The sequence below is a fragment of the Pantherophis guttatus genome, chromosome 1 (assembly GCF_059756535.1).
Source record: "Pantherophis guttatus breed Tessera chromosome 1, ASM5975653v1, whole genome shotgun sequence".
In the NCBI taxonomy this organism is placed as follows: Eukaryota; Metazoa; Chordata; class Lepidosauria; order Squamata; family Colubridae; genus Pantherophis; species Pantherophis guttatus.
Window position 1 is genome coordinate 156,128,916 of NC_142063.1, and position 16,884 is coordinate 156,145,799.

Consider the following 16,884-nt stretch of genomic DNA (forward strand, 5'->3'; position numbering starts at 1 on the left):
TGTGTGTGTCTCTGTGTGTCTCTGTGTCTGTGTGTGTGTGAGCAGGCTGGTCAACAAAATAGCTGATACAGTTCTGTGTGAACTAGTTTGCTGGTATGAAGGGCTGAGGGAATTTTCAGGGGATTTGGTCCACACATAGACTAACTCAGCTTAGTGCTCACCAACTAATAAATAAGGAGCCTTGGTGGCGCAGCAGACTAAAAACTGCACTTAAAGTAGCACTTAGCTGACAGCTGCCTGCAATTACTGCGAGTTCAAATCTCACCAGGCTCAAGGTTGACTCAGCCTTCCATCCTTTCGAGGTAGGTAAAATGAGGACCCGGTTTGTGGGGGCAATAAGCTGACTTTGTATAAAATAGAACACCGCTTAGGGGGGCCCCTAAAGTCCTACTAAGCAGGTATATACAAAAGTATGAAGGCTATTGCTTAATGCATTGTAAGCCGCCCTGAGTCTCCGGAGAAGGGCGGCATATAAATTGAATAAATAAATAAATAAATAAATAAATAAATAAATAAATAAATAAATAAATAAATAAATAAATAAGGCCATTGTCTTAAGCAGAGTTTTTGTGTGTGGTGATTTTGTAGGCAATTCAAGTGGTCTTCAATGTATGACCACAACTGGGACAAGAAAACTCATTGTTAAATGGTGTGGTCATTAAGTGAGGCATCATATGACAGCAGCTGATTTTATGACCTCATTTGATACGGTTGTGAAGCAAGCCACCGTGTTCATTAAACTAGATTTTTAAGTAAGACATCATGTGACTGTGACTTGCGAACTTGCCCGCCAGCTTCCTCATTGACTTTGCTTGTCTGAAGCCGGCTGAGGAGGTCACAAATGGCAATCATTGCAGGATGCGGCAACTGCCATAAATGATGGCTGTCAAGTGCCTGAATCACAATCACGTGACTGCAGGGATGCTGTGAGGGTTCTAAGTGTGGGGACCAGTCATAAGTCACCTTTTTCAGCACTGTCACAACTTCGAACAGTCTAAATGAATGATTGTTAAGCAAGGACTTATTGTACCTTTCTTCTAGATCAGAGGTTTCAAACTAAATTTCATTGATGGCCGCATCAGGGTTGTGTTTGCCCTGGGGGGGGGGAGGGCAGAGTGGGTGTGGCCAGGGTGGGTGTGGCCAGCTTGACGTCACTCGTGTCAGGGGCACCTGTGGCCCAAGCGCTTTGCCAGTGAAAATGGGCTCCCAATCTCTGTTTTCAGCTGGGATGGCTCCTGCAATCCTCTGCCAGCGAAAACGGAGTTCGCAAGGGCTGTGTTAGGCCCTCCCAAGCTCTGTTTTCACTGGCAGAGGCACCGCAGGCCAGTCCTTCACTTTTTCCAGGGCGGTCCCATGGTCCAGATCTAAGTACCCCGCAGGTTGGATCTGGCCCATGGGCCTTGAGTTTGATACTCCTGTTCCAGATCATCTTTCATAGGTCTGGTTCTGTGGGTCTTATGTTTTGAATAGTCACATCTTATTTCGCATGAATCTACCTGCAATATTACTGGAGCAGTGTTCCTCAACCTCAGCAACTTTAAAATGAGTGAACTTCAACTCTCCAAAATTCTAGGAGTTGAAGTCCACACATATTTATGTTGCTTCGCACAGGGAAACTCTTCCAAAACTGTCACCTTGGATTCTTTTAAAAGCAGAATACAATGAAAGCAAGGAGGACGTTCTAACTGTATTACCAAGATTCCTTTCATTTTCTGTCTCAAAGCATGGACACCTGGGCTTCCTCTTCTGTTCCCTCTTTTCACTGACTCATCCTGTGTGCGTAAAATCTAGCTGGGGATTTTTATTAGAAAGAACCATCAAAGTGAAAGATTGTTGTTATGCAGAAGCTGTAATTCGCAGAATGAAATGGCATTTCTTTTCTCAGGGTTTGCTGCTTCACTGGGTCTAATAGGAAAGCAGAGCTGAATGTCCCCATCAAGAACATTGCATTTCATACAGGCTGTCAATTATTAACGTGCCGTGTCCCGTATCCTACTTTCAGGTGAATTCATTTGTTAAAACTTACTAATTTTATGCAAATGATCCTTAACCTGTTAACTGCCTGACATGGATTTCTCAATACCTTTGGGGCCTTTTCCCTGCTTTGTAACAGCCTCTTCAGAACTAGAGGAGCGAAATAAATGTGCAAATAATGTCCTATACTTATGGTTTAGATCTGAGTCAACTGCATTTTAGGACAACGGCTATTAGCAGACAAAGAGACACAAAACTAAAGACAACTAAAAAAAGAGTGCTAGTGAAACAGAGATAGCAGAGAGATATAAGCGCACAGTGGGCCTTTTCAGCCATAATATTTCTGCCTTAATAAACCACAGTTTATTTAGCTGCCCCTAAGCACTGAATCACCGTACTCCCATTTCAGGCAATGGCTTCGGTGCATTAGTTTCAATGTATTTAAACAGCAATTGCCTGTGTGGGACTGTGGCATTATGGAGTCTCTTATGCAGAAAAGTTGCAAGGGTAAAATAGGCATTCTGAAGTGGACCAGTCATGGAAATAGGTTTAAACAGCAACTATGTATTATTTCAGCCATCAGATTTTTTTTCTGTTAAAAGTAAATTGGGTATACTAAAGGCATGCTAAACTAACGACTACACAGATACATTGAGACACACCAATGATGCCATCACTAGTTTATTTGGGGTGATCCAGATGTCCAAGGTAAATTGGAACTCTGCTCCTGCCCAAAGAAAAGCATGAAGGACCATGCCAAAGGCCCAAAGGGGTGTGTGACAGTGGTGCGTTGCCCTCGGTTCACACTGGTTCTATAGAACCGGTAGTAAAACCGGTGAGAGGCTCCACCCACAGACCCTGACATCATCAAAATGCTTCTGCACTTGCGCAGAATAGCGCACGTGCAACCCTATTGCAAACCGGTAGTAAAGGTAAGTAGAACCTGGTGTGTGGGGTGGTCTATAAGAGCTAAAATTAGGGAAGAGGTGTTAGGCAGATACTATGGATTATGTGACTGTAACATTAAATGGATGCGGAAGATCATCCAATTAAACCTATGGCAATCACACAGCATGTGTGAAAACACACCTTTTCCCTTCTTAACCAGAACAGAATCAGAACAGCTAAAAATGTTCATTTTTCTTAGCTGCGGGAATGGGTATAAAATGAAAGCAACGTCATGAGGACATGGCAGAAAAAAAGATTGCTAGGGCATGTTTATGTTATGTCTAGATACAAGTAGGGAAAAAGGCTCATCCGCCTTCCGCACTTCCTATTTTCTCTTTCAGAAATGATCCCAGATTCCTCCTAAAAATTCTGAAGGATGGGAAGTATAATGAGCAGTTAAAGTGTTGATACTACCGGTAGGAGGTTTATTGGAGAGAAGAATCAGAAAATGTTCCCCTGGTCTTCCTCTCGTAACCATGTTACCGCTTGAGCAGTGTTTCTCAACCATGGCCACTTTAAGATGTATGGATCTCAACTCCCAGAATTCCCCAGCCAGTCACATCTTAAAAGTGGCCAAAGTTGATTTTGTATTCAACCCCTTGGCATTCCCAAAGGATGGCCTTCTATATTCACCTATTTATGAAGAGTAACCAGGAAATTGTTCTGTATTCAAAAATAATTCTGTGTTCAATAGAGCTGATTTTTAAGTGTGACTACAGGAGATCAGGAAAAAGACCCTTCAAATGCAATGAAAGTTAATTTTGAGCAAATGTATAAAGGACTGTGTTAAAAGAAGCAAATTCATAGAAGGGCATTAATAGGTGATTAGATTTGCTTTTTTATTCCTCAATAACCAAAAGAAGATAATAGTTTATATTAAACAAGCTATTATTATTTGGCCGTTATTTCTCTTTTATTTTTCAGATTCTTAATAAGACAAAATCCAAATTCATCACTGCTTTCTAGGCTTTCTGCAGCAAACTACATTTTATGGAACAATGTCTCTTTAAATCTATCCAAGAAAATATTCCTTCTGGTCCACAGGATGCCAAAAATGACTCGATGATTTATTTATGTGGAGCTTGGCAGACCATCATCCAGATTGTGGGTGAAGTTGAATTTTATGAGCTTTCTCTCAAGTGAATATATTGACAGGATTTTTTTTTTTTTAAAGAGAGTTAAAAGTCCTTTGTAGGGTTTGGCAGAAGTGTCACATAAATATTATCAGGAACAGTTATGGGGGCAGGGGCAGGGGATGGAGTAAAAATATTAATCTATTAGCCTAATCCTATATTTAGGAGATGAAGATTTTTTTTCCTGTCGGAAATGGTAAACGCTCTTTTTAACAAATAAAAATATTTTTATTGGCCTGGTTTGACCATTTCTAACTTAACATTTCCTGAGGTAAAATGGAATTTCTGCCCCTTAAAAGATAAATGTCTCCTTGTCACTTCAGAGAAAATAAAAAGCGGCCTGCTGAGGCACTGATGTAAGGAAGCCATTTTCTGCCCAATGTTTTATTATTTGAATATTTTTTTGTGAGTGATGATACAAAACAAGAAAGAGACAGAAAGGGTGCAGGAAACCAGAGAGGCAGTCTGCATTTTGATGTAATGCAAATACACGGACTTTCTTCAAGAAGGGCTGTAGAGCAAGAAAGAGTGCCACTTTTGTTGATAACAAAACAAAATCTATACTTTTGTACATTCTGTACTGAAATTTTCCCTGTGACTTGAGTAGGTCTTATAGAAGCACAAGTCAAAAGTTGAAGATGCTGGCTGAAATGTTGAAAGTTTCCTTCTGATGAGCAACCTGTATTAGAAATCCAGCTCCCTACAATTCTCACATCATTCCTCCGCATAGCAAGGATTCAAACTAAATAATCTGTGAATCCATTGAGAATAAAAATGAGGACTGCAATCCAAAACACAGTTCTCCTGAATTGAGAGCTATATCCAAACATTTTTTTTTATCCCTAAGGCATATTTTAAAACAATACTGAGACTATGAAACTCTTTTGATTTCATAGAATCAGAGTTGGAAGGGATCTTGGTGGTCTTCTAGTGTCTACCCCTTTCCAAGGCAGATATTCTCAGAATAATCCTGAATGTTTGAAAACTTCCAATAGTGGTTTACAGAAAGCATACTTTTCTACTGCATAATAGTTCTCATGGTTGGGAAATTCCTCTTTATTTTGAGTTTGGCCCTTCTTCTGCAGGGTTTTTACTCATTGGTTCTTGTCCTATCCTTGGAAACCTTGGACATACTCTCCTCCGTGTGACAGCACTTCAAGCTTGAGAAGAAAGCTGTTACATCTTCCCTTTAGACTAAACAAACTAAGTTCCTCTAATTAATTGATACCTAGTATGTGTTCGTTAAATTAATAAGAGAATGTTATATAATCTTAGTGCATTACTTTCCCTATTCTGAACCACTTAGTTCTTCTGCTCTACTTCTGCTCTATTTGCTGCTTCCTGGTCATCATGCAAATTCTTCAGTAGGCAAATAAGATGGACCATTATACCTTGTTGGCAAGGGCTAGCTACAATCTGTTGTGGTTTAAACAGTCAAAAGCCTTTACATCATTAATAAGGCGAAAATAGGTGTCTTCTTTAGAACTCAATTGCCTTTTCCATCATTCATTGGAGGTTAGCAATGTGCTCTTGGGTGTCCCTGCCTCTTCTCAATTCTTGTTCTATATATTATTAAAGAGTCTCTTACATGTGAAATAAATATTACACATGTAACACATGTAAGTACAGTAGTTTGAACATTATTTAGCATAGCTCTTTTTGGACATTGAAATATGAATTGACCTACTGATTCTGGCAGTGTTTCCCATTTCTGTTTACAAACCACAAATAGCTTGTTTTCTGCACCATCTTGTAAGATATTTAGAGTTCTTCTAGTGCAGGGTTGTCAAACTCATGGCGTCACAATGGCGTCACATGACATACCGGGACTTCCCCTCCCCTTTGCTAAACCAGGCGTGGGAGTGGCTGGCACGTGACACATCCAGCCCATGGGCCTGGAGTTTGACAGCCCTGTTCTAGTGTTTTACTGATACCTACAGCTCTGCTGTTTGCATTATTTTCTACTGCTTATTTAATTTAATTTTCCAGAATACTTTTGACTGGAGTAGAGGTCAGGGGCTTGAATTTAGACTAATTGCTGTGGGACAATAATTGGTCCTTGTTTGAAGAACTTGAAGAAGTTCTCATCAACTTTTAGAAGATGATTGTGACTTATCTTTAAAATGGATTGTAGAATTGGAGAGGGAAATATAAAGTGTGTGGAAGAAACCTTTTGTTACAGATAACAACTCAAAGAAAAATTGAAAGCAACGCAAGAAGATCAATCAAAACAAAGAAATATATGGATTTCACTATGACAATTCATTGAAAAATGTAAAGATAAACGGACTCCTCTTTAGCACTTTCATATTATTTATTGGAACTGCACTTAAAGTTGATTCAATTAGGTACTCACAGTGGCATGTCGGAAGCTCAATCAATGTCCCCTTTTATTTATATTTTTAATTAGACTAATAAACGTCTCACCTATAACTTTCTATTGTGGGTTGTGGGTTTTGAAGATAATAAACTAGTAAAAGTAAATTTGCACTGTATTAATGTCTTTATTGTATTTGTTTTGTTTATTTGCTTTACTTAGTGCAGTAATGTGACTTCAGTGTTCAGGTTGGCCACTGCTATTTTGAAATCAGAAAAGTTTTTGTTTGTTCCAAATCTAAATGTCCTTCTGTAATAATTGAGAGCTCTCAAATGATGCAATAGTTGAGACAGTGGATTATTCATCAGCTATGAACTGATAAAGTTAAGAAATGAAGATCAGTGAAACAAAATATCCTAGCCAGCATTCATTGGTGGGTACAGATGTTGGTCGACAATCCCCAATCATCCCTGATCATTGGCCATATTGGCTCTGGAATCCATATCTGGCCTAGAATGAAATATGGTATTGTAAGTATGGGTTTTCATTCATAAAGCCTCTTGAAGTGAAAAATAATGCCAACCTTCTATTTTATTTCGTTTATTGTTCATTGCTATTTGTAATGCCTTAATGTAAAATTACTCTCTGGATAGGCATTGTACCGAAGGTAGAGATGCCTAAAATGCTTGAGCTAATTCAGTGATCCCTAGAGGAAAATGGGAATGTGGCTCTGATTTGCACGGGTCATCCCATGTAATTACACAGTTACCAAATAATAACACAGGGGCATTAACACAATTCACTCTTTAATTATCATGGCTCCCAATGAAGTTGCTGTGTAGCTTGCTATGTAATAACATGCATTATTGCTCAGCATCTCTGTAATTAACTTCTGTCAAAAGACTACACTAAGAGAAAATTGAAAAATGGGGCAAAGCATTGCTACACATCAAAGATCCGTATCATCCGGAAATGGGCCAGAAGTAAATTAGATGAATTTTTAAATTGAGAATTCCCATAGTTTGTGAGAAGGGTACATTCCGATTAAGAGAGCAGAAAAAGTTATGAATGAATGGAATTTTGCACCGCTCTCTTTGTAAATATCTTGAAGGGGCGCACAAATAGGTGAATTAAAAATTATTAAAATAAGAAATAACATTGCACGGAAATAAAAATATATGCCTTAAAAGGCTGAGAGGTAAAAAAAGGAAGCAATCCTGGAATATATTTGGGGACATGAAGATTCTAATACAGAGATCCTTTGTAGATCATTCTCCCACAAGTCTGCTGTGATCTCAAGCACTCGAGACAATTACTTCCAGTAATGCAAAGGTTTTTGATGATATTGTACAAAACCCAACCACTGTAAAAACTGTATCACCATAAAAGATTAGAGTCGTTGCTATTCAACATGTGATCTAAACAACCCTAGTAGCTAAACCAGTGGCCAATATATCTCTTGATTTCTTGAGAACACATAGGTCTATAACAGCCTTTCTCAACAATGGAGCTGAAGCACCCTCCACCCTTCATTGGGTCAGCTAAATTTGCTCTCCCCACTGCCATTCCCTGTCCTGCCCCTATTTCCTCGATTCCTGGACACTTGTAGTTATCTGACTCTTTATCCCATAGGAGACAAGATAGCAAAGCCAGACAAATGTTACACATCTCGAGCAGTGGTGGGTTCCTCCCAGTTCTGCCCAGTTCTGCCGAGCCAATAGCAGTGATGATATGACATCACCGAACCGGTTCTGTCCCCCGCCCCCCCATCCCCCCCACGTTATTCTTACCTTTTATTTGGCCCCACCCCCAATCTATTGCTGCCTTCTGAGTCCCAGCTGATCGGCTAGAAGGAAAAAGCTGTTTAAACTCTTGCTGCAGGGCTTCAAAGGGCCGCCCTACAGCTGATCAGTGTTAAAAGGCAGTGTGGTGGTAGACCGGTGCCTCCAAAAACAAATGAGTAGACCGGTGCCTGCAAAAATAAATGGGTAGACCAGTGCCTCCAAAAAAAAATGAGTAGACTGGTACAGCTCTGCAAGCAGTTAAAAGCCTGGTACACCAGTACCTCTGCTAAATCCTAAAGAATTGTCACATGACCATCAAGCCACAAAATAAGCCACACCCTCAGAACCACTAGTAAAAAAATTTAGAACCCACCCCTGATCTCGAGGCTCTCTTTAGACAATGTCAAAATAAATGGAGAAATATTATTTTGATATAATTAAGAACCACTTAAGCAGTGGAGAAGAGGGAGAGGTCCGTCTTAAACAATGTACACAGGTGAGAACTATAAAGAAAATGCTGAAGTTTTGCCTCTCAGGTAAGGGATAGACAGACATTCCAGGCTCAATGAAAATTCCCTCGTCACCATCCTCAACACACACACAGAGAAAAAAAGCACTTGCTTTCTCTCCCACACACACACACAAATCCAAAGAGTAGTCATTAAAAATAAAAATAAAAACTTCAAGGAGTAGCCTTATTAATTTGACCTAGGCTTTTACATTAGACTGAAAAAGAGATGCAAGAACTTGCAAAGTATCACAATACCTAGGGCAGGGGTATCAAACTCATGTTGTCACGTTGTCGTCACGTGACATATCACAACTTTTTCCCCTTCACTAAACCGGGGGTGGGCATGGCAAGTGAATGACGCATCCGGGCCGTGGGCTACGAGTTTGACACCCCTGACCTAGAGTTACCTCAGATATAATTTAAAATAGAAACAGCAGCATACTATGCAGTTGTGTGCTAAATTAACTAAAATAAAAAAATAGAATGATTGACCTTTAGAGGGACTTGGGATGCTGTCAAATTGCCATTCCTTTTTCAGGACCTGTGAAATTAATATTACTAGCTGGAGCCTGGAATATGTTGTAGCAAGAATTCCCACTAATAACAAAATAACAATGCCACAAAGTCTGCAGAAGAAAAACATTTCCAGATAATGCATTGGCTTACAGGTGAGCCAAACTTTGCACAATTAGGATCTTGTTTCCCATAGAAGTCAATGCACTGTTGTACACATTAAAAAGGTGCATGTAACTGCAGGAAAAAGATCTCAATCCATGACAAACCAACCTCTTTCTATAGCATCTGAATGGGGGCCTTCCATATATATAAACAAATCCTTCTAACCAGTTTTATGATTAGGGGTTAGAATATAACCCTCTTTAATTTTAAGGGGGCTGAAACATTATTTTCTATACGATCTGCAAAGTTGTTGGAGCTTGTTCTTGCAGCTAAAATGAGTCAGTATCCTTCAGTGATACCGCTCTCTCTTTTTATTATAACACCGCAAAACCATGACTTTCTTTGTGGCCTGGCTCCAGCTTACAACTGTGCTCACTAGAGTGAGACATTAATTTGCTACACCATGCCAGAGTATTAATAGACAATTATTTATTGCAAATCTGAACCATTTATACTATTTACTGAGTTGACACAATGTAAAAATTTGATCCAAATGTTAATGTACCCATGACATTGCATAATTCTGCTCTGTGCCAAGGTCTCTTCTCTTTCATATCTCCAGCTTCCTCCCCCTCCCCCCCAGTTTCTAAATGAATTGAACATGCAGAGCAAGAAAATCGAATTATCGAATGGATGAGTAATTGACCATCTAGAACTGGAGGTTGTTTATTTGTGCCATAACTAAGGATAGGCTGCTAATTAGTTATTAGTTATTCTACCATAACTCTGGAAAGACTGCTAATTAGAAACGCAGAAAAATTAAATATATTTAGAATTCTATCCAAGAAACAAATGGGGAGGAAAATGGAGTTAACCATATTCTTAGAATGATAACTAAATAAATGTTCCTGTTAATACCAGGACATGGGAGATTGTTCAATAAAAGTTTTTTGAGGCTAGACAGGAACCATACTCAGATCGGTAAATTAAAGCACATATTAATTGCAAGAAGAGAGAAAGGCTGCCTTATGAGTTTGACCCGCTCTCTAGTTTTATTGTCTTAACAGTGAATTGAGTTGTATACAAATTACAGATAGTCCTCAATTGATTATCATAATTGAGCCCAAAATTTATGTTGGTAAGTGAGACATTTGTTAAGTGGATTTTCCCCCAAGTCCTGGTATAGGGTGAGGTGAGTGAGAGGATTGTAATCAAGTTTAACTTTGGTGTTGAGTTTTTAATTTTTATGGGTTTAATAGATTTAATATGGTATTATGGTGTTTTACATGTAATCCTTGACTTACAATTGGTCACTTAGTGACTGTTCAAAATTATAACGGATCTCCCCAAAAAGGACTAATGGCCCAGTTTGAAGTTATAACTACTGCAGCCTTCCAGCAGTTATCTGCGCTTATAACCAACCACAGAGACACTTGCAATGCCTCCTGCCTATTTCTCCCTCCCCCACGTCCTGCTCTGTCAGGTCCACACAGACCTTGGGAATGTTTTCTCTACCCGTGTGTCCTCACAGCCCTTGGGCCTGCTTCCCACCCCACTGGGTCCCACATCTTTCTCTTCCCCCCTTAACCAATTGCACACTTATCTTTAGAAGATCTCCAGGTCCTTCCTTGTGTGAAGGAAAAAGAGCACGCCATTACACCCCTTGGCATCCCTACCTAGACCACATGGCTCTGGCCCAAAAATGGGCATCATTTTTGGAGTGGCCACAATGCACAATATTTATAAAAAATAATTATTGCTCCCAAATCCTACATCTCTTGGCTTGTAAATAGACTTACTCGTTTAACTGTAATAATCTATTGAACAATAAAGTAATTCAAATCAAGATCTGACTCTGGATTTCGGTACTAGGATTCTTTCCTTCAATAAAATAAAAAAAATATTTTGTTCATGTGATATATCCTGATATTTTAAAAATTAAGCCCCCTCCCCTGATATGATTTAAATAGTATTGTGCTAACTATGCTGGGTTGTGCATATACTGTATCTTCAAAAATAATGGGCCCTTCTTCCAGATCAATGAATATAAGATTACAGACTAATCTGGTTATGGAGAATGGCCACAAATTAATTTTCTTTTGGAGCCTATGCACAATACAGCAATTTGATTCAGATCGTTTATTGACCATTTCATAAGATTTAGTCTGGACAGTTTGTACGTTGTTTGGTGTAATATTTGTTTCAGCACTGTGAGGTGTGAGAAAGGAAATGCCTATCTTCATATTCTATTTGTATCTACTTCAATTTCTATGTCTTTATCCATTTTCAGCAATCTTCTCCCAAATCTCCCAATATCATGACACAGCTCCCCTCAATTGCAATCAGCAAGTGGACTAATATTGTATCAGAAATAATGTGAACTACACACACCTGCTAAGCAGGCTGGTTTCTCCAAAGCATTATCTAGTGCACGAATGTAGAACACGAATTAAAGTGTACAGGTAGTCCTCAATTTACAACCACAATGGAACCCAAAATTTATGTTGCTAAGAGAGAAATTTGTTAAGTGAGTTTTGCCCCATTATACAATTTTTCTTGCCACGTTTGTTAACTGAATCATTGCAGTTGTTAAAGTAGTAACATGGTTGTTAAATGAATCTGGTTTCCCCATTGACTTTCTTTGTTAGAAGGTTGCAAAAAGTGATCACATGACCCAGGACCCGGCAACCGCCATAAATGTGAGTCAGTTGTCAAGCATCCGAATATAAATCATGTGACCATGAGGAAGCCACAAAAGTCATAACTGTGAAAAACAGTCATAAGTCACTTTTTTCAGTGCCATTGTAAGTTCGAATAGTCACTAAGTGAATTGTTGTAGGGTTGAGGACCTCCTGCACTCAAAAATGAAACATTTCAGCTTGGAGTCCTTTAAAAGTTAACCTCCCCAAAAGAGATATTAATTTAAAAAGAAAGAAACCAATTACAATATTTATCTCATTTAGGATCTACCTTTTGATAACTACAGTAGAAGAATTTTGGAAGCAGATTACAACATCCCTTTTTGATAAGCCAGGACATGTACAGGTCTGGATCCAGTTATAATTTCTTGTACCTGTAGTGAATTCTTTGAGTGTGGATCCTTTTGCAATGAAAGTATCACCTGCTCCATCATCTTCTGTATCACATACTCTACTGCCAGCCCATTGCTTTAGCCACTTTGTCACTTGCTTCCTTGCCTGTTCTATCACAACATTTCACACGACTGCTTGCTGTATCACCTGATCTACCATCCACTCCATTACTCCCTCTTTCTCTATTAACCACAACACTGGTCTCTTTCCATCACTAGCTTCATCATTCACCATCTTGCACTTTCTTCTCTTCTTTCCCACTCTCCTCCACCCTCTTGTCCACTTACTCACTGCTCTTTCTTTCGTGCTGTCTCACTATCTTCTCTGTCTCTTGCTGCCTCTTATTTCTTTCAGTTGCTCACTTATGCTTTGTCTCTTTTGCTCTGTCGAAAAAGAGTGGCTGCGTGACTGTTGACAGGAAGATGATGGGCCTACATTAACCAGTGCTGACCATCATGCAAACTGCCTATCTCTCAATGGATAGTTAAAGACCCTTCATAACACACGACTGGCAGTTTGCATCAGATTTCCCATACTTGGCCACTTTTGCTGCCCAAGCCAAAATGGCTGTGGAGAGACTTCGCCAGTGATCAAGAGAAGGCAAGGGTACCATAGTAGCTCAGAGCTGCCAATAGGAGTTGAACAAATCTCAGGTCCTGACACATCATCTATACAATCACCACCAAACCATCAAAAATTATTCATATCACCAGGCTGGTATCAGAAGAAGTGAAGAACACATTAATATCAGATCAAATAAACATCAAATAAGATAGCTTCAACTATTAGTTGGGAATGAGAGGGACGTTGTGTTTTGGGAACATGTCCTCATATGGATAAGTCCTTGGTGGAAAAATGAACAGGAGATAACTCAAAATATTTACCACGAGGAACCAGGTGTTTAGATATCACAGCAAACCAATACACCCATTTGTGCCTAAAAAATCTTACAGTCTACAGTGCAACCAAATCTTAAAGGAAGCAGTTTTATTCACTGCTTGGGTTTCAGCAGGTTCTGACCAGTTCTAGAGAACTGGTAGTGGAAATTTTGAGTAGTTCGGAGAACCTGTAGTAAAAATTCTGACTGTCCCTGCCACCATCTATTCTCTGCCTCCAGAATCCCAACTGATCAGGAGGAAATGGGGATTTTGCAGTAACCTTCCCCTGGATTAGGGAGGGAATGGAGATTTTACAGTATCCTTACCCTGAAGTAGGGAGGGAATGGAGATTTTACAGTATCCTTCCCCTGCCACGCCCACCAAGCCACGCCCACCAAGCCACACCCACCAAGCCACACCCACAGAACCAGTAGTAAAAAATTTTTGAAACCCACCACTGATTATGACCCATCTTTTTAAATGGGACTTTAATGGTGACATTGTTTTATTATCTAGTTGTATTTTATTGCTAATCCTGATGTGTTTTTAACTTCACGTATATATTTTATATTTGTAAATGTATCTGTTGTATATTTGCCAAAATAGAAAGGCAATAAACAGGCAGGTAGGCAGGCAGTGTGTCTTTGTAGCTATAAAAAAAAAGGTAATTATAGCATATGTCGCCATCAACAAGCAAACTACTACAAGTTCTTCCTCAGGCAATACAGCATGGGTGTGGTTTCTACTATGAAAAGCAGTTAGCAGTACAATCAAGTAATGATAAAATATCACTGACATTTTTTCAAAATTGCCATAATTGCAGACATTCTATGCATTTTTCCCTTACTTTTTTCTCCCGAACAGCCTAATTTGTCATTAGCTCTTGCAATCGACAATACAAAAATGCTCTCCAAAAGCTAGAACTTAAGAAGCACCATTATTTTTGGCTTCTTTCCCCCAGTATCCATCTTTTCAGCATCCCATTGTAGTTCAGTAAACGAGGCTGTGAACTTCCCAGTTCCTATGAAGGGATCAATTGTTTTTAAAATCTCCTCTACTTACATCAATAAATGTTTAATCAACCCTGTTTGTTATTCAAACAACTTTGCTGAAAAGGCTGTGTGCTTCTTATTGCAGCCCTAGCAATATATAACCTGACTTTCCTAAAGCAGCCCTGGAAGTTAAGTTTTTGAGGCTGTGACTGGGCAAAGAAACATCCAATCATTTCATCACAACGACATAGACAGTACAGCAGTGTCATATTTATTTATTTATAATACTTATAGGACACCCAGCTTACCTTAAGGCAAAAATCCTTGTTGGATCTTTGAAGGAGTACTAGTCCAACCCCTGCAGATTTGGGCAATCCATAGCCAGATATTGTAGATTCAAAAAGGATTGGCCAAACCTTCATTCATTCTCCAAAACTGGGGTTCCAACAGAGTGCATTCTCAGTAGTGGGTGATATCATTACACTCCATCTCTTCCATTTTGATACAAAGGTATTTGGAAGTTCATGAAAATAAAATCCAACACACCGAACTGAACTGGATCAGAAGTTCAAACAGAATTGTCTGCATACAGTACCCATTATAAAGGACCTGCCGTGAAGGCCACTCTTACTCTATCTACCCTCAATATTTATGGGCTTGTTTTTTATTAATTTTTTGTATCATAATTTCTTTCTTGGAGTTCAAATCTGCAAGAAGTCAAGTTTATCCTTCTGACAAATAACAACAGCAATAGCACTTAGACTTATATATTGCTTCACAATGCTTTATAGCCCGCTCTAAGCTGTTTACAGAGTCAGCATATTGCCTCCAACAATTTGGCTCCTCATTTTACCTCAGAAGGATGGAAGCCAGTCAGCATCGAACTCCTGAAGTGAGCAGTGAGTTAACCTGCTATACCGTATTCTAACCACTGTGCCACCATGGCTCTTGAACTAGGATGCACAAAGAGATAGTGGTTGGGACAGAGTCACCCAATGAGATATATAGTCCATTCTTCCCATCATAATTATACCACATTTAATAATTAACCATTACAGCAGACAAAATGATATCCAACAGTAAAGACTTGTTATGGAATGTATGTGAAAATATATAGTCCTGTATAAAGCCTGCTGATGGAAATTAAGTGGGACCTCAGGCTTTCCAGATTCTGCTGCCAGATTTCAGTGGCACCATAACTTCTATTGTGGTTGCCACCATTTTTGTCTTTCCAATGTATCTTCTACTCCTTCTCAACCAATGACAGGCCTTGACATAGTCCACAAAAGCAAATCTCTTTTAGTTATTTGCTATCGCAAACAGAATAATAACTCCCCATCAAATTCCTTAAAAGACTTTTTGATAATAATGAGAATATTGATCACACATGTTTTTATCTCTTCTGGTCCTCATCAGGAGCCCAATCAATGAGCTGGATAAAAGATGATACACATTCCTTTTTACTGTTTGTAGTGGTAGGAAAAATGTGGATTTAAAACTGGGATTAAAAAAAAACAATTTTAGAATTAGTTGTACAAATGGAGAAGGATGAGGAAAATCCATTTTAAATCAATCAGTTAATTGGTTAATTAGGCTGGGAGAGAAATCAATTCATTTCATAGGTGGGAAATTGGAAATCAATTTACTGGTATGATAAGAAAATGAAATTCATTGCTATATTGTTATTGTCTGAATGGGAAATGAAATTGGGGAGACTGGAGCAAATGAACATATTATTCTAAAGCTGTAAAACTGCATTTTATTCTTTTAATTACATACATTATGTTTAATTTAATCATTTTATTTTAATTTACCTGGTTTCATACTATTCTGTGAATGATTATTGCCCCACAACAGTTAAATGGATCCTTGTGTACTTTTGTCTGTCCCCATGCTCAAATTTTATTTTCATAAAGAAACCCATGTATTGAAAAAACCTTAAAACACTAATGATCTTTCCTTCCAAGGGTATCGCTGATAAATGAATGTCTCACTACTTAAGTAAGGTGAAATTTTGTGGCTTCCACCCAAATGCCATTTACAACTGGAGTATAAAATAATAGCACATCCAATCTAGATGACTTTCTTGATTGTATCTCTTCTACCTCCCACTGTGGCTCCCAGCTTTTTCTCGGTTTTTCCCTACAGGTCATGCAGACTTATTAATGTGTCCCATGTTGCATAGGATGTCCCATGTAGAAAATAGTTATGTCAAGTGCAATCTCAACTATTAAAATCCTAAAATTTCCTGGCACTCAGCCCTAAAAGCAACCTGAGTCAAGGAAATGCCAAATTCTCTTCTTGCACCAAGACACTCCAGAGATCTTACTTTACTGAGATGTGATCAACAATTGCCTGCCAGCTACAGCTCCCCACCTCCACCCCAGTCATTCTAGTAATCTCTTTGCAATTTATCATTTGATCATCTCATTTCATCTCAGCTTCAAATTGTCAGACTTTTTCCCCCCTCATCCCCATTTATACTGTTATTTGAACGACTTCAGACTGAACCAGCCATAAGCAACACACTCATTTTGGACGCTAACAAAACTGAGAAAGGATGTGAGTTAATGTTGTCTAAATAGTGAGTTTCTAGATTTCAGATCTATATTCTCACAAGGTCAGAACTGTGCCCTT

General features: G+C 38.9%; 1 long non-coding RNA gene across 1 annotated transcript; it reads left to right on the forward strand.

The window, feature by feature from the left end:
- Positions 1 to 1,900: 1,900 nt before the first annotated feature.
- On the forward strand, positions 1,901 to 4,291 carry LOC117671926 (uncharacterized). The gene is made up of 2 exons (XR_004593052.2): positions 1,901 to 2,002; positions 3,847 to 4,291. It is a non-coding gene; the product is annotated as an uncharacterized LOC117671926 (long non-coding RNA).
- Positions 4,292 to 16,884: the final 12,593 nt, after the last annotated feature.